The 23047-nt window shown below is 49.8% G+C and overlaps 1 protein-coding gene across 1 annotated transcript in view; it reads right to left on the reverse strand.

Annotated features, from left to right (window-relative positions):
* Positions 1-4728, reverse strand: part of LOC147105332 (sphingomyelin phosphodiesterase 2-like) — a 47690-nt gene extending 42962 nt beyond the window's left edge. The window contains exon 1 of the mRNA XM_086011597.1: positions 4639-4728. The gene's annotated coding sequence lies outside the window, so the exon portion shown is untranslated. The remainder of the gene's footprint in view (positions 1-4638) is intronic.
* Positions 4729-23047: the final 18319 nt, after the last annotated feature.

Here is a 23047-nt window from a genome sequence, read left to right on the forward strand (position 1 = left end):
GTGCACACACAACTCGCTGCTAACATCCATTCCCTATTAGGGGGAAAAATACCAAAAGGAGATGGCAGCTATTCAGAAAATTAGAATCCACATCCCCACCCTCCTTTTGAACGTGCCGATTCGCGCTGGAGTACGGTTCAACACGCACCTGTGACACCGCTAGTACCTCGCCCAAGGGGCCATTCTTCATGTGTAAGCCGAGACAGCACCAGCAGATTATTCAAACACAGAGGGCATTGTAGCTAAGCCCGACCCGGACCTCACCCAATGTCCACATACACATGCTGCCCCCCCAGAGTCAGCAGATCACGATCCAGCACCACCGTTCATTTGCTTTCTCCTTCTCAACCCCCGGGGGGAGCCCAGACCCGGCTGAAGTCAGCCGACTCCAGGAGGATTCATTTCATTAGGTACCGGGCGCAGGTGGTGTGGGATCCAGTCACAACAGTTGCTCTTCAGGGGCGAAACAACCAGACACTTTGGCCTCCACAAGCTTGATGGGGATGGCTTACAGGTCGGAAGAGAAACACCAGCCACACTCTGCAAAAACAAACAGATTTCATCCGAAGTGGTCGCCTTTTGGCGGGGTACCGCAGAGCGTGGACGTTGTCCGTGCAATGCTACTGGCGGTGGGGTGGGACACGTGCGGGGGTGGACTGGCCTTATGGGAATGGGCGGGCGGGCATGTCCCACCCCCGTGCCCATTTCGTCCGGGGCGGGGGTGGGGGGTTTAGTCTGCTGGATACTTCTTCCATTATCCTTTAAATAGGTCCACACAACTAGAGACCAATGTTCTCCTAATTTGTTTTGGGCGCGCGGTCTCTTTAATGGGCTGCGCGGCCCAAAGTTTCACACATGCGCAGAACTTCACATCTGAAAAGCTGCTCCCAGGACCGGCAGACAGCAGCGCGGCCGTGTAGCTTAGAGGGAACGTTGCTAGAGACTGCAATATGTTTGATCATTCACTTAAATTTATCAACAAAACAGTCATCTGAAACACCCTAACCAACCATACAGAAGAGCGCACGTTAGCCCCACGTCCAAAGCTTACTGCGTGTAGATTTAATGAGAAATCATGAGGGTGGCTTCTCCAAGACCGTTCATACCACGGGGTCTAGAATGCAGCTTTCTTTCTTCCTAACTAATTAAAAACATTGAATCAGTCTTATACACTTTCGGTTTATGGTTCTCTTCCTGCCGAATGCAACCCTTACCTCCTGCTTCACAACTGACCATTTGTTTCAATTAGTTTGCCAGAGATGAGAAGCCTTTTCACACCAGACTATAATTTCTATTACTGTTCCCCATAACCATGGCCCTGTTGCAAACAATCCTCTGATGTGTTCACTCATACTGCTCCCTGCTCTGACAAAAGCCTGTGTTTCAAAAGCTCTAATCATCAGCAGTACTGAGAAGGGCTTTTGAGAACAGGACAGGCCTTATTGAGAACACAACTTAAACCAATCCTTCCCACATTAGAAGTCTGTCTCTATTAGGAATAAAAGCAATGTAAAACCATATTGCTATTCTTACAGTCTGCCCCTGGACATGTGATATGACACTAATTTCAGATTAGAAAAGACATAAAAGAAAGGCTTGTTTTTATATGGAGCCTGTCACGACCTCAAGATGTCCTGAAGCACTTTAAGCCAATGAAGTGCGTTTGAAGTGCAGACACTGTTGTAATGTAGGAAACGTTGCGCACAACAAGGTCCCACAAACAGCAATGTCATATTGACCAGATAATGTTAGAGATGTCGGGTGAGGAATAAATACTGGCCAGGGCACGGGGGAGAATTGCCCTATTTTTCTTTGAATAGTGCCATGGGATCTTTTACGTCCACGAGGGGGCAGACCGGGCCTCAGTTTAACGTCCCATCCAAAATACAGCACCTCCGACAGTGCGGCACTCCCTCAGTACTGCTCGGGAGTGTCAGCAGAGACTGTATGCTCATATCTCCGGAGCGGGGCTCGATGAACCTTCTGATTCAAGAGGCGAAGGGTGCTACCAACTGAGCCATGGTTGACATCTAAATCAGGGAGAGCTGCTGAGCACAGGCAAGCCCTTCCTTTACAGGGACGGAGGGAAGAGCTAGTGTCATTATAAACAGCACCCTTGGCGGCTCCTGTAGACTGGTATACTGCTTGGAGCAAATCACTTGCCTAACTCTCTCGCTCATTCATCGCGCACAGTCTGAGGATACAATAAAAATAAAGAAGCTGATTATCACTAACTACGAATGAGGCCATTCCCGATTACGCAAGCCTTAGTTAATCTGTCCTGAATCGGTTCTACATGACAAGTCAACTGCACCAGCACCACTTTTGCAGAGAACGAAAAAGGATTCCCTGATCAGCATACGACCGTGCCTGTATTCACAAAGCCTGCAAGGACTCCCTGCACAACAGCCCTTTTATTTAGTAGTATGTCACCGGGTCTACAATGGGGAGTTACCACAAGATTTCATGCAGAACTGCCCCTTTAGGTTACGGTGTTTAAAACTAGACCGAAAAGGATCTGCTACAAAATTCTCCTGCCTATCAAAGTATGCCTGAGAGGATGTCCTGCAGATCTGCCCATCCATCTACGTGATAGGTTAAAGCTATAGTAAATCCACTGCAGACAAATGGATGGAGTCCTCTTTGGTGTAAGGAAGGAGGTACTCAGTGCGACACGTTTACATGGGAATTTATAACGGAAAAAGTTGACAGAAAGGAATGTAGATAAGATTTTTAGTATCGAAAGAAAATCTTTCATTTAAATAGCACCTTTCACATCCTCAGGACGACCCAGAGCACTGCAGAGCCATAAAGTATATCTGAAGTGTGCTCACTATTGTAACGGAGGGAAACACTGCAATCAATTTGTGCACAGCAAACAACAATGAGATGAATGGCTAGTTAATCTGCTTTAGATTGTCTTGGTTGATGGATAAATGTTACTACTCTACTACTCTTCAAAATAGTGCCATGGGATCTTTTTCGTCCACCTGAGGGGGCAGACGGGGTCTTGGTTTAACGTCTCATCCAAAAGACGGCCCCTCCAACAGTGCAGCACTCCCTCAGTCCTGCATTGCAGTGTTAGTCTGGATTATGTGCTCTAGTGTGAGACGTGAACCCACAAGCTTCTGACTCAGAGCCGACAGTGCTACCGCTGAGCCAAGGCTGACCTCTCCTAAATGGTACCGCTTCAGTTCCACGAGCACCACTCTCGCAACCTAATCTTGCTCATAATGGCCAGTCACACGCAAGTTTAGACAGCAAATTCCGGAAAGCTATTTGACCGTGAAAGGCATCACAGTCAGGCTCAATGGCAATGCATAATCACTTTCCAACTGCTTAGCAGGAATGGAATCCTGGCCGACTTCTCCCTCTCTAGCCGAGGCACTAACAATCGTAGCAGCCCCACTATAGCCCTGGCTGGCATTAGTTAACAGCACATACTGGGAATCAAACCTGGCAGCACCTAGTCTATATGGCTTAGCTACCCACAAGGCTATCAGTTGATCTGACAGCATCATTTATGTGGCTCAACCTTGAACCTGTGCTCGCAAGCTCAAATCCACACTATAAACAGGAGACTCTTCCTCAGCCACATTGTATTGTGTACACCATTTGCACAAAGCAGGAGTATCACAGGTTTAAACCAAGAGATACAGTAGCTGTTTCCAAAGATCTCTACACAGCCATTGATATAAATAACTTGGAGCATTGACAAGCCAATAACCAAAGCAAGAGATAAAGTATTTAAAAATGCAACGCTCAAATCAATTTCTAATGATCATCTGAATCATGGATGAGACCAGTTTTGAAACCACTTCATAATATAATTTTTCCATGTGCTGCCTATGCAGGTTGTGGAGATGGAGCAAATCAATGCCCGGCATCTCCCTGATTCACAACTGCGTCCAACTGGAAGAGACCGGTGACTGAAAACACAATCGCTGCAAGTAAACCATTAGAGAACACTTGACTATCAGGATATATTGCAGTACCAACGCCACACAGACTGCAGCAGTTCAAGAAGAATGCTCACTACCACCTTCTCAAGGGCAACTAAAGATGGGTAATAAATGCCAGCAATGTCCTATCTGGAAAATTAATTAAAACACATAACCCCATCCACACCTATAATCCTGTAACTTAAAGCATCTTCCCCTGTTGGTTTGCAAATCATAGAAATTTACAGCACAAAAGGAAGGCATTCGGTCCACCGTGTCTGTGCCGGAGAGAAGGTCCACCTCCTCCCACTGGCCAGGATGAAATAGGGCGCTCACTGACGTCTCACTGGATAGACGGCACCGCCGGCAGTGCAGCACTCCCTCGGTACTGCACTGGATGCTCCAGCCTAGGGTATGTGCTTGGGGTCTCATGGATTGGGGCTTGAACCCGCCACCTTCGGAGGGCTGCCCCGGCCGAGCCACGACTGGCATCAATGCACAGCAGCTGCTGCTGGTGGTGGGGCAACCCTGCGGTAAGACAGTGCGCTGGGAGCTCGCTGTCCGCAACACAGCGCATCGCCGGCCTCCCCTCGCCACATACCCTGCCCGGCTCCAATCACTCGCCACAATACCGCATCAAGGAGAAGCCGCTCTATCCACCATCGGCCAAGAGCCGCAGCCAGCCGGCGGTACTCACCGCGCTGAGGTACAGGCGAGTCGCTCGCTCGCTGCCGACCAACTGCTCCCATTCAGCGCGCCTCAGCTTCCGGCCCCCGCGCTCAGCACGCCGGGTAATGTAGTTCTCCACCCTCCTCCTCCTCCGCGGGTCCCGCCTACAGCTCCCGGCGTGCTCCGCCCGCCGGCGCTGCGCCGCGGGGGACGGCGGGTAGTGTAGTTCGCGGGAGGGAACTTTTCCGGCGAAAGGACTACAAGTCCCGGCGTGCTCCGCGCGTGCTCCCACCTGTGCTGCCCAGAGCAACTGGGAGATGTGTCAGAGACTGCTAACTCAGCACCATTGTGTCCCGGCAACAAGGCTCTCAGCACTGGGGACAGGTTGGCAGCTTCTGTGCTGCAACATTCTCTCAGTACTTTATGATCAGCAGGAGTGAGAGATTTGAGGGAGTTGTGTTTCATTGTAAGAACCTAAACAGCATAAGAAATAGGAGCAGGAGTAGGCCATACAGCCCCTCGAGCCTGCTCTGCCATTCAGTAAGATCATGGCTGATCATCGACCTCAACTCCACTTTCCAGCCCGATCTCCACATCCCTTGATTCCCCTAGAGTCCAGAAATCTATCTCAGCCTTCAATATACTCAAAAGTCTCGGCATTCACAGCCCTCTGGGGCAGAGAATTCCAAAGATTCACAACCCTCTGAGTGAAGAAATTACTCCTCATCTCAGTCTTAAATGCCCGACTCTTTATCCTGAGATTATGCCCCCTAGTTCTAGACTCTCCAGCCAGGGGAAATAACATCTCAGCATCTACCCTATTAATCCTCTTCAGAATCTTTTATGTTTCAATGAGATCACCTCTCATTCTTCTAAACTCCAGAGTGTATAGGCCCATTCTACACAATCTCTCCTCATAGGACAGCCCTCTCATCCCAGGAATCAATCTAGTGAACCTTTGTTGCACCGCCTCCAAGGCAAGTATATTCTTCCTTAGACTCTGTCTTCGACGCGAGTGTCCTCAACTCCATCGTCAATTACAAGAGAAATGCAGAGAACAGCGCCAACCGCTGTACATGGCCTTCTTTGATCTCACAAAGGCCTTTGACACTGTCAACCGTGAGGGATTATGGAGTGTCCTCAAATTCGTCTGCCCTCAAAAGTTTGTCACCATCCTCCGCCTGCTTCACGACGACATGCAAGCCGTGATCCTGACCATCGGCTCCACCACTGACCCAATTCACGTACGGACTGGGGTCAAGCAAGGCTGTGTCATTGCACCAACGCTCTTCTCGATCTTCCTTGCTGCAATGCTCCACCTCACCCTCAGTAAGCTCCCCACTGGAGTGGAGCTAATTTACAGAACAAACGGGAAACTGTTCAGCCTCCGTCGCCTCCAGTCCAGGTCCAAGGTCGTCCCATCCTCTGTCATCGAATTACAGTATGCAGACGACGCTTGCGTCTGCACTCACTCAGAGGTTGAACTCCAAACCATTGTCAACACCTTCACCGAAGTGTATGAGAGCATGGGCCTTACATTAAACATCTGTAAGAGAAAGGTCCTCTACCAACCTGCCCCCGCCACACAGTACTGCCCCCTGATTATCAAAATCCATGACAAGGCCTTGGACAACGTGGACCACTTTCCATACCTCGGGAGCCTACTGTCAGCAAGGGCAGACGTCAATGACGAAGTCCACCGCCTTCAGTGTGCCAGTGCAGCCTTCGGTCGCCTGAGGAAGAGAATGTTTGAAGACCAGGACCACAAACCCGGCACTAAGCTCATGGTCTACAGAGCAGCAGTGATACCCACCCTGCTGTATGCCTCAGAGACATGGACCATGTACAGCAGGCACCTCAAAGCACTGGAGAGCACCACCAACGCTGCCGCCGCAAGATCCTGCAAATCCATTGGCAGGATAGGTGCACCAACATCAGTATTCTCACTCAGGCCAACATCCCCAGCATCGAAGCTTTGACCACGCTCGATTTGCTCCGATGGATGGATCACATCGTCCGCATGCCCGATACGAGACTCCCAAAACAAGTGCTCTACTCGGAGCTCCGACACGGCGAGAGAGTCCCAGGTGGGCAGAGGAAATGCTTCAAGGACACTCTCAAAGCCTCCTTGAAAGAGTGCAACATCCCCACCGACATCCGAGAATCCCTGGCCCAAGACCGCACAAAGTGGAGGAGAAGCATCTGGGAAGGCGCCAAACACCTCGAGTCTCTTCGCCGGGAGCAAGCGGAAGCTAAGCGCAGGCAGTGCAAGGAGCGCACGTCAACCCAAGCACCCGCCCCTTCAACCACCGTCTGCCCCACCTGTGACAGAGACTGTAGGTCCCGCATTGGACTCATCAGTCACCTGAGAACTCATTTCTAATGTGGAAGCAAGTCATCCTCGGTTCCGAGGGATTGCCTAAGAAGAAGAGAAGATTCTTCCTTAGATAAGGAGACCAAAACTGTGCACAGTACTCCAGGTGTGGTCTCACCAAGGCCCTGTACAATTGTAGCAAGACTTCCTTACTCTTATGCTCCAACCTCTGCAATAAAGGCCAACATGCCATTTACCTTCCTTATTGTTTGCTGTACCTGCATGCTAGCTTTCTGTGTTTCTTGCACGAGGACACCCAAATCTCTCTGAACACCAACATTTAAAAGTTGTAAGAATGCACTGTTCACGGTAAACTCGACTGAAGCTAAAGTGACCAAATTTGATGTACCGACAAGCTTTGAGGGCAAGAGACTTCTTAGCTAAACATTTGTAAAATAAATGATGGGTTTGCAAGCTGTTTTACTCCTCCAAAAAGATAAGACCTTGAAAAGTTCTGTGAGAACCAGGAGTCAACCCTCAGATGCAAAAAAAAAGGACTTTTCCCAACCCCTGAATGTCTGGCCTTGGTTAACTAAGCGTCTAAAAACAGATAGGAAAGTGAGAGAAAAAAAACAACACTATTCACACAATTCAGGACATAAATGCTGTGGGTGTTAAAAGGTGCTGTTTCAAGATACACGCTGCTGCAGTCGAGGGCAACCTGGTCAGTTGCCAGTTAAAGTCATACATCTAATCACTGCCGAGCTGACATCTCACTGGTGTCAGCACGTATGTGATTGCTTATGATCACTTGAGCGTAAAATAAATGATTTAGATTCGTGCGTGCTTACTTGTGATAAGTAAATGATCTGAGTATGGGTTGTATTTTGGTGTGGAGATGCCGGTGTTGGACTGGGGTGGACAAATGTAAGAAGTCACACAACACCAGGTTATAGTCCAACAGTTTTATTTGAAATCACAAGATGCGGCCGGACCTGCTGTGATTTCCAGCAAAAAAAAGTTTTTTTGTCTGTTTTTTGTTTTTCATACAGACCCCAGCATCTGCAACATTTGACCCCTTGTGACCCCACCTCATTGTTCTTTGATGTAATGTTTTTCTGACTAACCTGTTTGGACACCATTCACACCTTTGATTGCTGTGATTATCTCTCTGCCGAGGTGTGATAAATGGCAGTTAGAAAGATTACCTGTAATCACCTGGCATTATTCTCTGACTATATAAGCTGTGCCTTTATGCATCTCTCCACTTCACCTGACGAAGGAGCAGCGCTCCGAAAGCTTGTGATTTCAAATAAAGCTGTTGGACTATAACCTGGTGTTGTGTGATTTCTTACATTTGTCCACCCCAGTCCAACACCGGCATCTCCACACCATGATTTTAAGTAAAGAATTGTTTACCCTGAAATCTTTGTCTCGTGTTGTCTGTTCCATATACTCTATAAACTGTCAGACAAAAGTTCAAACCAATCTGAACATCTTACAAAGTTTATCACATTTAAAAAATATTCTGTTATTCTATTTCTACCAAAGTGAATAACCTCACATTTCCCTACATTATACTCCATCTGCCACCTTACCGCCCACTCACTTAGTCTATCTATATCCCTTTGCAGATTCTTTGTGTTCTCCTCACAGCTTACTGTCCCGTCTAGCTTTGTGTCATCAGCAAACTTGGATACATTACACTCGGTCCCTTCATCTAGGTCATTAATATAGATTGTAAATAGCTGAGGCCCCAACACTGATCCTTGCGGCACCCCATCAGTTACAGCCTGCCAACCTGAAAAAGACCCGTTTATCCCTACTCTCTGTTTTCTGTCCGTTAACCAATCCTCTATCCATGCTACTATATTACCCTCAACCCCATCTTGTGTGCACAAAGTGGAAGAGAAGCACTCGAACACCTCGAGTCTCTTCGCCGGGAGCAAGCGGAAGCCAAGCGCAGGCAGCGCAAGGAGCGCACGTCAACCCAAGCACCTCACCCACCCGCCCCTTCAACCACCGTCTGCCCCATTCCTGGCAGTCAGTCAAAACCAAAGTCACCATAGCAGGAGACAATCATTGGAGCACTTGTGCTAAATTTTTCCATACCCCACTATTTATTACATATTAAATTTGGTATGTTTGGTGCACGTTTTATTGAAAACTCATTATAAATACTTGTAGTGTCTGTTACTTCTGTAGGTGGTGTTTTGCTCGGTATATTCAATGTTATTGATGCGGCACACAATACGTGTTATTTTATAGTGAGTATACTACCCTCTGGTTGCGATGTGGCCCCATATTGAATGCCTTTTGGAAATCCAAAAATACTACATCCACTGGTTCCCCTTTATCTACCCTGCTAGTTACATCCTCAAATTTCCTTTTCATAAAACCATGTTGACTCTGCCGAATCATGTTATGATTTTCTAAGTGCCCTGTTACCACTTCCTTAAATGGAGTCCAGCATTTCCCCAACGACTAATGTCAGGCTAACTGGCCTGTAGTTTCCTGTTTTCTCTCTCCCTCCTTTCTTGAATAGCGGTATTACATTTGCTACCTTCCAATCCGCTGGATATGGGTAACATGTATATCAAAATAGTTGAGTTAAAATGAGTAAATGTCACTTGTAGTTGCTGGCATTTGCCAGCTCTATCATTGTCACCCACTAGTTTTGCACCATCTTAATCTTTCGGTTTGGACCTTCATACACGCCGCTCGATGCAAAACAGCTTGGCATCTGCTAGAAACAAATAGTGCATAGCAGAATAAATTCAATCTCCCTAAAACCTTACAAGAAATAATATTATGAAAGATAACAGGTGCATGGGTGTGACTTTGAGCCTATAATCTCACCTCAGGGTGTCAGCCGAGGCTCAGTGGGTAGCACCGTTGCCTCTGAGTCAGAAGGAGGTGGGTTCAAGCCCCACTCCAGAGACTTGAGTACAAAATCTAGGCTGACACTCCAGTGCAGTACTGAGAGAGTGCTGCACTGTCAGAGGTACTGTCTTTCGGATGAGACATTAAACCGAGGCCCCATCTGCTCTCTCAGGTGGACGTAAAAGATCCCACAGCACTATTTGAAGAAGAGTAAGGACGTTCCTCTGGTGGCCTGGCCAATATTTATCCCTCAATCAATACCTAAAACAGGTGATCTGGTCATTTATCTCATTGGGTCCTGGCTGTGTGCAAATTTCCTGCCGCGTTTCCTACATTATAACAGTGACTACATTTTAAAAGTACTTAATCAACGGTAAAGCGCTTTGGATGTCCTGAGGTCATGAAAGGCGCTATATAAATGCAAGTTCTTTCTTTCATAATGTGGGTATAAAGACGTGTATATAAGAAATAATTTAAATAGACAGAAAATCGGGTGGGCTTAATTGCAGGTGTGTGATCCTCACTGCTTGATCTTCCCTGACGCACTGCACCCAGGCAGCTCTTTGTGCCAAGCCTAAAACAGGAAAATCCACAGAGGCAGTGTTTAGGGAACCCCAAGTGTGCACAGAGTTAGAAGCAGTTTAACCAGCCAAAACAGAGTACTGGCAAATCCCTTGTGATTAGATGCTTGAGGGGGGATCTAACTGAGGCGGTTAAAATGATTAAGGGACTCAATAGAGTCGATACAGAGAAACTATTTCCTCAGGTGGGGAATCCAGAACAATGGGACATAACCTTAAAATACTGAGGAGGACTGCAACAAATTACAGGAGGACATTAATAAACTTGCAGAATGGGCATATAATTGGCAAATGAAGTTCAACACAGATAAATGTGAGGTCGTACATTTTGGTAGGAAGAATAGGGAGGTCACTTATTACTTGGAGGGTGCGAGTCTAGGTGGGGTAGAGGAACAAAGGGATCTCGGAGTACAAATACACAAATCACTAAAAGTTGCGACACAGATTAGCAAGGCCATAAAAAAAAGCAAACCCAGCACTAGGGTTTATTTCTACAGGGATAGAATTGAAAAATAGGGAAGTTATGCTAAACCTGTATCGAACCTTGGTTAGACCACACTTGGAGTACTGCGTACAGTTCTGGTCGCCATATTATAAAAAGGATATAGAGGCACTGGAGAGGGTGCAGAGAAAGATTTACAAGGATGATACCAGAAATGCGAGGGTATACCGATCAGGAAAGGATGAACAGGCTGGGTCTCTTTTCTCTTGAAAAAGAAGGCTGAGGGGTGACCTAATAGTTCTTTAAAATTATGAAATGTTTTGATGGAGTGGATAGAGAGAGAATGTTTCCACTTGTGGGGAAGAGCATAACTAGAGGCCATCAATATAAGATAGTCACCAAGAAATCCAATAGGGAATTCAGAAGAAACTTCTTTACCCAGAGAGTGGTGAGAATGTGGAACTTGCTACCACAGGGAGTGGTTGAGGCGAATAGTATAGATGCATTTAAGGGGAGGCTAGACAAGCATATGAGGGAGAAGGGAATAGAGGGTTACACTGTTAGATTTAGATGAGGAAAGACGGGAGGAGGCTCGAGTGGAGCATAAACACTGGCATGGACTGGTTGGGCCGAATGGCCTGTTTCTGTGCCGTATATCCTATGTAATCCTATTTAAACTCTACCCAATGGGGCACTGGCTTGCAAGTCATCTGGGACTAAGTGGGATAGATCCCAGCCCTGGTCTTCTCAAGGTTCCGTTGGTAAGGCAGGCTGGCCAGTCATTAACACTGCTCTTAGTGGAGCAGACCTGCCTGGTTCAGGTACCGACTCTACTAGAGGACTGACTTTGTTCCAATCTTCCATCACCAGGTGTGTCATCTAGCAGCCAACTCAATCCCGAAGAGACTCTACTAACCTCTCCCCAAGGAGTATGGTCACCACTTGGTCATTAGACAACTGACAAGTGTCTGTTCGAGCCCTTGCTAGGTGGACAACAGGTACAAGGAGCTTCGTATGAGCAACATAACTCACCAAAAAATGTTGTGAGTGCATCATCCTAATTACAGGTTGGTGTGGAGCTTCACTATCAGCGAATTGCCTCCCTAAGCCAACCACAGTACACTCTGTGTCCTAGATATATGAGTTAATAGTTTCAATTCAGCATCCAGGTATCACTTCCTCCTAGCTCTCTTCTCAAAATTTTTCTCATCAACTATAAAACAACAACTTGCATTTTTATCCTGTCTTTAAAGTAGTAAAAACATCCCAAGACATTTCACAGGAGCATTATCAGACAGGTCCATGCTGGTATTTATGCTCCACATGAGCCTCCTCCCACCCTTCTTCATCTAACTCAATCAAATTATCCCATTCCTTTCTCCCTCGTATGTTTATCTAGCTTCCCCTTAAATGCATCTATGCTAGTCGCCTCAACCACTCCTTGTGGTAGCGAGTTCCACATTCTAACCACTCTCTGGTTTCTCCTGAATTCCCTATTAGATTTATTAGTGACGATCTTATAGTTATGGCCTCTAATTCTGGTTTTCCCCGCAAGTGGAAACATCTTCTCTGTATCTACTCTATCGAACCCTTTCATAATCTTAAAGACCTTAATTAGGTCAGCCCTCATTCCTCAGTCTTCTCTTTTCCCAGCCTGTTTACTGATAACCTCTCAGCTCTGGTATCATTCTAGTAAATCTTTTTTGCACCTTCTCCAGTGCCTCTATGTCCTTTTTATAATATGGAGACCAGAACTGTTCACAACAGACGATGTGAATGAACCATTACAACAGACTTTAGCGTGGTAGAACGACTTACAGAGAGCAGTTTCCCAAGTGCCAACTTGACTTTCTCGGGGTTCCAAGTCCAGTGCTGTGTACCAGCCTTACTCACTACTAACGTCATCTAGGTCCGCATATGCGAGACTTTGGCTAAGAAGGGCTGCATGAGGATGACTCCTCCTCCACGATACTCGGTGTCAGGTTGGCGTGGGCCAGCCCAGAACCCTCCCTCAATGCCATCGTTTCCCATTTTTGACATAAATCTACTGACATGAATCAGTCATTCATGAAAGAAAGACTTATGAAATAATACTGAGCGGCTTATGGGTGGTGCTGTCCAGGGAGAGTATAAATACTCGGGCACGGGCCCAGCTTGCGCAGAACATTCTTAACAGGAATTAGTGAAGGGCACAACTAGACCTCCATGTTGTAAAACAGTTGATTAAAGCTTTGTTTAACGCTTAGACCGAGTGCCTCGTAGTTTTCTTACGTCATCTACCTCACAACTTGGTCCTAGATTCGGCATATGGGTCAAACAAAGCCCTTTATTGCATGCCTAGGTGGTCTGTGTCATGACGTGGAAGTGTTTGGGCACATGTCGTACACGCCACAAGCTTAACCGTCATTAGGAGTTTCCTATCATTGAAGAAAGACAAAGGACCAAAGAGTCCTTTGCCCTTCTCAGCAGTCCATGTCCAGGTTTAAGTTGCAATCCACCTGGAACCCCAGGTACCAATGTGAATCAACTATTGGAACAGATCCTATATCCTTCAATCTATATTTTTCAGGTCTGCTCTGGAAGAGGGCAAACAACAACAACAACTTGCATTTATATAGCGCCTTTAACATAGAAAAACATCCCAAGGCGCTTCACAGGAGGATTATCTGACAGAATTTGACAACGTGACACATAAGGAGGTATTAGAGCAGATGACCAAAAGTTTGGTCAAAGAGGTAGGTTTTAAGAAGAGTCTTAAAGGAGGAGAGAGAGGAAGAGATGTTTAGGGAGGGAATTCCAGAATTTAGGACCTAGATAACCACGGCTGCCAGTGGTGGAGCGGTTAAAATTGGAGATGTGTAAGAGGCCAGAACTAGAGGAGCACAGAGACCGTGAAGGGTTGCAGGGCTGGAGGAGGTTGCAGAGGTAGGGTGGGGCGAGGCCATGGAGGGATTTGAAGAAAAGGATGAGAATTAAAATAGAAATAATACTTGGGGCACCCACCGGTTAGCCTATTGATATGCACGCTAGGTAGATCCCAGGTAAGGGGCAACAACAGAGTATATTCTGCAAAAAGCAACACCACAGTACTTTCAGAAATAAAAGGGAAAACTTTAAATAGTAAAGGTAATAGCGTGATCAAAGAAGGTGTTTGCACTTCTAACACCTCGTCATGTTTGTTTATTAAAGGTTTATAGTATAGAAGTACTTTTACTGTAGTGGGTTACCTGTAGAAGTGCATCAGCATAGAAATATATATCCACACATATTAGTATAAAATAAGCACACATACTCTCTTATATTAAAATGGAGTCTGGAACTGTTTCAACAGGCCAAAATGGCTTCACACAGTATAACATAAGGGAAAACGGGCAGGCCCATATTAGGAAGCGGTTTAAGGAAGAGGATGTGACTCCTTTGTAGCTTGCAGGCTAGACAGTTCCATAAACAAGATAAGCTTAGCAGAACAAAAAGCATGATAACCGAAGGACATGTACTGTAAACATTCGTATGAATGTCCAGAACCAAAGTGAGAGACAAACCGTCTCCATTGTATAAAATGAATTAACTTTATCTAAAGGTATTCCTGCATCATGACTTTTTGATTATCTATTGACTAACCTTATCTTAAGACACTGAGGCTCCGCTGACCCTTTAGTCATCTTCTTGTTGACCTTAAACATTCCTTACTCATCTCTTTCTTAATGTTATTAATTGTGTCTCAATACCATACCATGTCATATGATAAAGTGTTTTGATCTTTGTGTATAAAAAGAGGTGCTGTTGTCCATGTATTCGGAGAAGTCACGATAGCCATTGCCTATGTGAAGCTCCCCTTGCTAGCAAGTAGTTAAATAAAGTCTGCCTTTGACGATCACTTTGTTTCACAGAGTCTTATTGAACAGTCGAAACTTCGACATACCTCACTGACCTGTCACCTCTGGGAGCTGGAATCAAATCCGCAGCAATCTGGTGAGACCAAGGGCTGCTCTCTTTGCGGGTTAAATGAGCCTGGGATCTCTTCCTCGTGGTGCAAATTCAGAGCCCAGAGCGGTGCAAATTCTCACCAATTGATAGTCTCACTTGGAGAGGCCACAGGAGCAGGGCAGCATGGAGAATACAATTGGTACATTAGTGCAACACGAGATACTGTCTGAAGCTGTGGTTAAGATGCTTCTTCTTAGACAGTCCCTCGGAACTGAGGATGACTTGCTTCCACACTAAAAATGAGTTCTCAGGTGACTGATGAGTCCAGTGCGGGACCTACAGTCTCTGTCACAGGTGGGGCAGACGGTGGTTGAAGGGGAGGGTGGGTGGGGTGCTTGGGTTGACGTGCGCTCCTTCCACTGTTTGGGCTTGGCTTCTGCTTGCTCCCGGCCAAGAGACTCGAGGTGTTCGGCACCTTCCCGGGTGCTTCTCCTCCACTTTGTGCGGTCCTGGGCCAGGGATTCCCAGGTGTCGGTGGGGATGTTGCACTTTTTCAAGGAAGCGTTGAGGGTGTCCTTGAAGCGTTTCCTCAACCTTAACCGACACGGTTAAGATGCACTGTTGGGTCAGAACACAGGGATCGCTTAACCTGTCCAGGGTTCTCCCTAACCTGGAATGCCCAGTGCTGAACTGATAGCTCTCACCTTAGTAAGGTCAGTGATCTCGGTATGTGCTAGTTTTTTCTCAATATCATTTTTTGAACTTAATGCACAAGTGAACTATTTTTCAATCTATATTTTTTTAATTCAGTGTTTCCAAATCTGGTCTATTGACCTCATCGACCTCTGAATGGCTATAGATTTAACTGGCTGATTTAAGTTAAAATACCAATCTCTGTTTTATTGTACTTTCATCAATTTGCATTTGTGTTTATATTTTATGGAGGCCTGTAAGCTTTGTGTAATTTTCATCATTCATTGCTTACATTAGCACATTGCGGACTTGGTTTACAACTTGATACGGCTGTTAAAAATGTATACGTCATCCTGGGATTTATAAATAGAGGCATGGGTGGAATTTTAACCTCCAAGAACGGGTGATTTTTAGATCACAACCACAACCCAGCTCCAACCCGCCCACTTCCGGGTTTAACAAAGGCACCTTTGGATGTCTGCGAGTCACCGACTCGCTGCAGTCGGGGTCTTCATTAGTGCAGGCGGGTGGGCAGTTATCACAGCAATCAACGTCCTTAGGAGACGTTAGTGAGGCCTTTGTGAATTGGATTTGACTTACCTTTAAATTTAACGCCTCCCGCATGGGTTTCCTGGGGCTCAGGACGCTGACCAGTGAAACGGAGGCGCGATTGAGTAGCAGTTCAGGTGGGTATTTAGGGGGGAAAATTCTGTTACTATTTGCGCCTCCCGTTAGTAACGGGGCGCAAACCAACTAGCGCTCGGGCGCGGCGACGCTAATGCCTCCCGCGAAATTCAGTGGGAAGTTGGCAGCGGCGGTAGCCGGTAGCGCCCCATGGCGCTGCGCCTCCGGCGATTACGTCATCGTCATGCGCAGCGCCCCTGCTCGCGCCCCGGCCGCAAGCTTGGCAGATGCCGGGTGGCCATATTTATTCTGGCCGCCTGCTAGCACCCGCCCCCTTCTCCTCTTTCAGTCGGGGTGCCGGCTGCGCTCCAGCAGCCCGGACCTCCTCTTGAGTGCCGGGCTCTTTTGCCGGCACCCTGCTCCCTGGTGGTCCAGCAGGGCCCCGATGCGCACTGCGCTAGGCACAGGAGAGAAGGGCACAGGAGAGAGGGGCACATGAGGGAGGGGAGAGAGGTGCATAGGAGAGAGGTGCGCAGGAGAGAGGGGCGCAGGAGAGAGGGGCGCAGGAGAGAGGGGCGCAGGAGGGAGGGGCGCAGGAGGGAGGGGCGCAGGAGGGAGGGGCGCAGGAGGGAGGGGCGCAGGAGAGAGGGGCGCAGGAGAGAGGGGCGCAGGAGGGAGGGGCGCAGGAGAGAGGGGCACAGGAGAGAGGTGCACAGGAGAGAGGTGCACAGGAGGGGCACAGGAGAGAGGGGCACAGGAGAGAGGGGCACAGGAGGGGCGCAGGAGAGAGGTGCGCAGGAGAGAGGGGCGCAGGAGGGAGGGGCGCAGGAGGGAGGGGCGCAGGAGGGAGGGGCGCAGGAGGGAGGGGCGCAGGAGGGAGGGGCACAGGAGAGAGGTGCACAGGAGAGAGGGGCACAGGAGAGAGGGGCACAGGAGGGGCGCAGGAGAGAGGTGCGCAGGAGGGAGGGGCGCAGGAGGGAGGGGCGCAGGAGGGAGGGGCGCAGGAGGGAGGGGCGCAGGAGGGAGGGGCGCAGGAGGGAGGGGCGCAGGAGGGAGGGGCGCAGGAGAGAGGGGCGCAGGAGGGAGGGGCGCAGGAGGGAGGGGCGCAGGAGGGAGGGGCGCAGGAGAGGGGGCGCAGGAGAGGGGGCACAGGAGAGGGGGCACAGGAGAGGGGGCACAGGAGAGAGGGGCACAGGAGAGAGGGGCACAGGAGAGAGGGGCACAGGAGAGAGGGGCACAGGAGAGAGGGGCACAGGGGAGAGGGGCGAGAGAGGGGCACAGGAGAGAGGTGCACAGGGGAGAGGTGCACAGGAGGGAGGGGCACAGGAGAGAGGGGCACAGGAGGGAGGGGCACAGGAGAGAGGGGCACAGGAGCGAGGGGCACAGGAGCGAGGGGCACAGGAGAGAGGGGCACAGGAGGGGCACAGGAGAGAGGTGCACAGGGGAGAGGTGCACAGGAGAGAGGGGCACAGGAGAGAGGGGCACAGGAGGGAGGGGCACAGGAGGGAGGGGCACAGGAGGGAGGGGCACAGGAGGGAGGGGCACAGGAGGGAGGGGCACAGGAGAGAGGGGCACAGGAGAGAGGGGCACAGGAGGGGCGCAGGAGAGAGGGGCGCAGGAGGGAGGGGCGCAGGAGGGAGGGGCGCAGGAGGGAGGGGCGCAGGAGGGAGGGGCGCAGGAGGGAGGGGCGCAGGAGGGAGGGGCGCAGGAGAGAGGGGCGCAGGAGAGAGGGGCGCAGGAGAGAGGGGCGCAGGAGAGAGGGGCGCAGGAGAGAGGGGCGCAGGAGAGAGGGGCGCAGGAGGGAGGGGCGCAGGAGGGAGGGGCGCAGGAGGGAGGGGCGCAGGAGGGAGGGGCGCAGGAGGGAGGGGCGCAGGAGGGAGGGGCGCAGGAGAGAGGGGGTGCAGGAGAGAGGGGGTGCAGGAGAGAGGGGCGCAGGAGAGAGGGGCGCAGGAGAGAGGGGCGCAGGAGAGAGGGGCGCAGGAGAGAGGGGCGCAGGAGGGAGGGGCGCAGGAGGGAGGGGCGCAGGAGAGAGGGGCAAAGGAGAGAGGGGCACAGGAGAGAGTGGCACAGGAGAGAGGTGCACAGGGGAGAGGTGCACAGGGGAGAGGTGCACAGGGGAGAGGGGCACAGGAGAGAGGGGCACAGGAGAGAGGGGCACAGGAGAGAGGGGCACAGGAGGGAGGGGCACAGGAGAGAGGGGCACAGGAGGGAGGGGCACAGGAGAGAGGGGCACAGGAGAGGGGCACAGGAGAGAGGGGCACAGGAGAGAGGGGCACAGGAGAGAGGGGCACAGGAGAGAGGGGCACAGGAGGGAGGGGCACAGGAGGGAGGGGCACAGGAGGGAGGGGCACAGGAGGGAGGGGCACAGGAGGGAGGGGCTCAGGAGAGAGGGGCACAGGTGCACAGGACAGAGGGGCTAAGGTTGCAGGAGGCCCTACCACGTAACAGGGTGTGCAGACAGAGGCTCCACTTCTTTGACCTCTCGCAAGAGCAGTGCTTCCGCAGGCTGAGGTCGCAGACATCTGCAGCCTCCTAGAAGCCAACTGCTGGACCTGGTGGACACACATTACCAGTGGCTGTGAAAGTGACCACCAACCTCAATTTTTAGCCTCTGGTTCGTTCCAGGGCGCCACCGAAGACAGCTTGAGGGTCTCGTAGTCGGCTACACATAAATGCATAAGGCAGGTGATGGATGGATTGTTTTCCAGGGATGGGTGTTATGTAAACTTACCCTATGATGAGAATAGGCAGAGTGAGCGGGCACACGGATTTGCCTGTCTGGCTGGATTCCCACAGGTATAGGGTGCCATCGATTGCATGCACATGGCAATCTGAGCACTGTCACAGCAACCAGGACTTTTTATCAGCCGCAAGAGATATTCGGCCATCAATGCGAGCCGGTGTGCAACCACAAGAGGTCCACGCAGGTGTGGGCCAGATTCCCTGGGAGTTGTCATGATGCATTTATACTGAGGCAGTCCAACATTCCAGACTTTTTCGGTCCAGGAAGCAGACTTAAAGGCTGGCTCTTTGCAGACAAGGGATACCCATTTCAGGCTTGGCTCACCCCAGCAATGAGGCACAGGAGGGCTGACATGAATCAGTCATTCATGAAAGAAAGACTTATGAAATAATACTGAGTGGCCTATGGGTGGCGTTGTCCAGGGAGAGTATAAATACTCGGGCACGGGCCCAGCTTGCTCAGGACATTCTTAACAGGAACTAGTGAAGGACACAACTAGACCTCCATGTTGTAAAACAATTGATTAAAGCTTTGTTTAACGCTTAGACCAAGTGCCTAGTAGTTTTCTTATATGAAGGGCTACAATGAGAGCCACATGACCACCAGGTGTGTCAAAGAGCAAGCCATCGGAATGGTGAAGGTGTGCTCAGAAGCCGAGATAGGTCTGGAGGCGCCCGTCAGTTCTCGCCAGCGAAGGTCTCCAGAATCATATTGGTGTGCTGCGTCCTAGACAACATTGCGCAGCAGAGAGGATTACAGGTGGAGGAGGATGAAGGCGCTCTTCACTCATCTTCAGATGAGGATAAAATAGAGGAGGAGGAATATGAAGACAGGGCACCCGTCACCAGACCAGCCACGTACATTGCTGTCCGTGATGCCAGGGACGCCCTAATAGCTTAAAGGTTTACGAGTGATGACTCACACAGGAAAACATCACAAATGGAATCCTCCGGCCTGCTCCCATCACCAGCATCCCCCTCCCTTGGCGCTAAACAGTCCTTCAACCACTCACCCCCCCCCCCCCATTGCACATCCGCCCAATGGGCCCCGTCATGTATTGACATTCGTCATGTAACAAGTGAAAGGGCGAGTTGGCACTCGGGACGTAATAATGGGCAAGACATGGAAGTGGTGCTAAACAATACATTTTATGTGTTATAAAAAAAGAAAACTTAATAACATATCATTTTGAAACACTCATGTGCATACCCTTGGTAAATTACAATTTCTTCAACTTACGCTTCCTATCGCTTCTACGTGGAGCATCCCGTGTGGCTTGAACAGAGGTAGAGGCAGGATGCTCAGATCCCTGCCTTGACTGCTGAGATCCTTTTGGCCTATGACCTCTGGGTTTTGGAGCCCGAGGGTCCTGCCAAAGACTGCTCCACCTGCGCCTGTGCAGGGGCAGACTCGGCCATCGGGAGATGAGGCAGCATGTTGGGTACTGCCGGGGGGGGGGGGGGACAATGGGTGAGAAGTGGGAGCGCTTTGAGTGGAGTTCCCACTTCCATGTACCCTTTCGCCATCATCCCTCTCCTGGGCCAGCGCCACATCACTCCTCCCACTCTGCTGCACACCAGCTTGGTGAAGATCAGTGACGTGTTGTAAGGCCACGGATACGGTATCTGTCATCCTATTTAAGGCAGCAGACACCTTGATATCCAAAGTCTGTACGGCTGTGGTCGTGACCTGCATGGACTCATTTGACAGCCGGGCGTGAAGCTCCATGCAGACGGCCAGTCTCTCCATGGCTGACAATCTCGCAATTCCCTGATTCACCAATCCCCTGGTGATCGAGTTGAACTCCTCCATCCACTCCGCTATTGTCGAGAGTGTGTGTGCCACGTCTGTCAATGCCTGGCTAACTTGCTGATGCACCTCTAACATTCTCCTTCTCAATGACAAGCTCCCGGGTTCAGCATCTGTGTCCAGCTGAACAGAGGATTGCACCCCTGACGTGGACTCTCCACAGCTGTCCCTGCCACCGGTGTCTGCTCCTGCTCACTTGTGAGGTGTGAATCGTCTGCTAGATAAGTACACGAGGGAGAAAGGAATAGAAGGATTATGCTGATTGGGTGAGATGAAGTAGGGTGGGAGGAGACTCGTGTGGAGCATAAACGCCAACACAGACCAATTGGGTCGAACGGACTGTTTCTGTGCTGTATGTCCTGTGTAATTCAACCCTGCACCAATCAGCCAAGTCACGCTAGCTCTCCGAGCTGGCGCACAATGACCACTTGGGAAAGATAATAGAGGGTAGCAGCAGCTGCAAAACCATCATATCGCAGCAGAACTCACCGCATTTCCAGAGGGGCTGAGGGGTTGGCACAGGAACATAATTGAAGGAGTGAACGAAAGAGGAGAGAGGGAGAGAGAGAGAGAGAGGCCTACCTACTGCACCAGTCAGAAAAAGGAGCACGCACAACTTGACATCATGGCTGTGAACAAGTGGCAAATAAGTAGGAAAGACTTTTTGCTGCTGATCCAGCCAGTTTGTCCCGTGTGAAACACGATACCAATGACTTTGTTGCTAAAGGATTAACAGGTTGCCAAGTACGAGGTAGGATGTTGCCATTGGTCAGTTTGGAAGATTAATCATCCAAAGTTGGAATCCAGTCGCTACCCCTCATCTTCAAGAAGAGCTGGAGATTCTGGAGTAAAACTACACCAAGTTCAAACTGATTGATCTTTAAATATTGGGTAAAGGGGCACATCACCAAGTAACACTCCTTACAGTGTTCCTCAACAGGTTCATAATTGGAATTGTGCAGAATGATATGATTTGAGATTGATGTATTTTAAGAACCTTAACAGGGCAGAGACAATAAACCCAGCACAATATTTTCAGATACGGTGGGGTGAATTGTAACCCCCAAAAATGGAGGGGTTGGGGCTGGGTCAGGAGTTAAAATTTAAAAAATCTCAAACCCCACCCCAACTCGGCCACTGCTGGTTTAACAGATGTGGGACAAGAAGCGTCCAGCCAACCTGCTCCCAGGAGATGGGTTGGCAGTTTAAATATTTTAATGAGGCTGGCAGCCTCTGATTTAACCTGCTTTACAGGTTTAACATTGGCCAGCCGGGTTTCCCAGGCCTCGGGAAACCCGGCAGCTGAAGGGAGGTGAGGACAGCTTCGGGGAGAAGGTAATTGCCTTTACAGCACTGCCTGCGGGCCAGGAGGAGCAGGAGTGCTCCCCCCACCACCACCCCAAGCTCTCCCTTAATCAGACCTTCCCCCATACAAAGACCCCTGGGGTCAGAGATCAGACCACGCCCCACACACTCCCAGTAGCAGCTGCAGGCTTCTCAGAGCTCTCCGCCTGACTGGAAGCCAAGCCTGTCAATCAGGCTGACTCCGGGCAAGGAACCTGTCGAGGAGGAAAGTCACAAGCTGGCATGTGGGGAAACCTGGACTTCCGGGATTCCGGTCCGAAACTCCGACCCCCGCCTCCGCAACCCGCCCCTGTCAGTATCGGGGCCGTTGGGTCAGACAAACAAGAAAGCAGAGGTTCAGGTTTATGCAGGGAAAATATCTTTTTCAATAGCTGGAACAGGTTGCTCGGATGGGCATTTGAGGTTATTGAAGGAACAGCTAGTAGTTGTAGTGGGAGGAAGGCAGGGTTGGTTAATACTGATGTTGGAATACAGCCAACCTCTGGTTACACTCATGTTATTGATAATAAGTCAAGTGGATAGAATTGGCCAGCTCATTGCAGTCATCATTTTCTGTGATATAACTCATCATACTGGCACATGGAAATAGGCGACCTAGACTTGGGTCGCCCCCGACCTCGCTCTGAAATTGACCAAGGGGAAATGAGAGGGGGACCCGGGGATGGACTCTCCTGTTGACCCCTTTCCTCTTTGTGAGAAAGAGCCTGGCCTGCGATCCAGCCCTCGCCAGAGTAACATGGCAGAGACTAAAGTCAACGCAGTATTAAAGTGCACCTTTTCTACATTACTGCATTACACAGTGCCTGGCCCTCCACTGTGCTCTCCTATTTATTTTTTATGGGCGTAGTCTAGGGCTACTTTCCCTCTTTTCCCTGTAGCTCTTATTTCTTCCTTTGTCCACCCGGCCCTAGACTGATCCCTTTGTGCTTGAACAGGTAGAGCACAGGCTGCTCCCGAATTACCACCAATCTCCTCTTAGTCAGTCCCTTGGATGACTTGCTTCCACACTAAAAATGAGTTCTCAGGTGACTGATGAGTCCAATGCGGGACCTACAG

Source organism: Somniosus microcephalus, chromosome 18 (assembly GCF_052327205.1).
Source record: "Somniosus microcephalus isolate GS21.2 chromosome 18, FLI_Smic_1.0, whole genome shotgun sequence".
Taxonomy (NCBI): domain Eukaryota; kingdom Metazoa; phylum Chordata; class Chondrichthyes; order Squaliformes; family Somniosidae; genus Somniosus; species Somniosus microcephalus.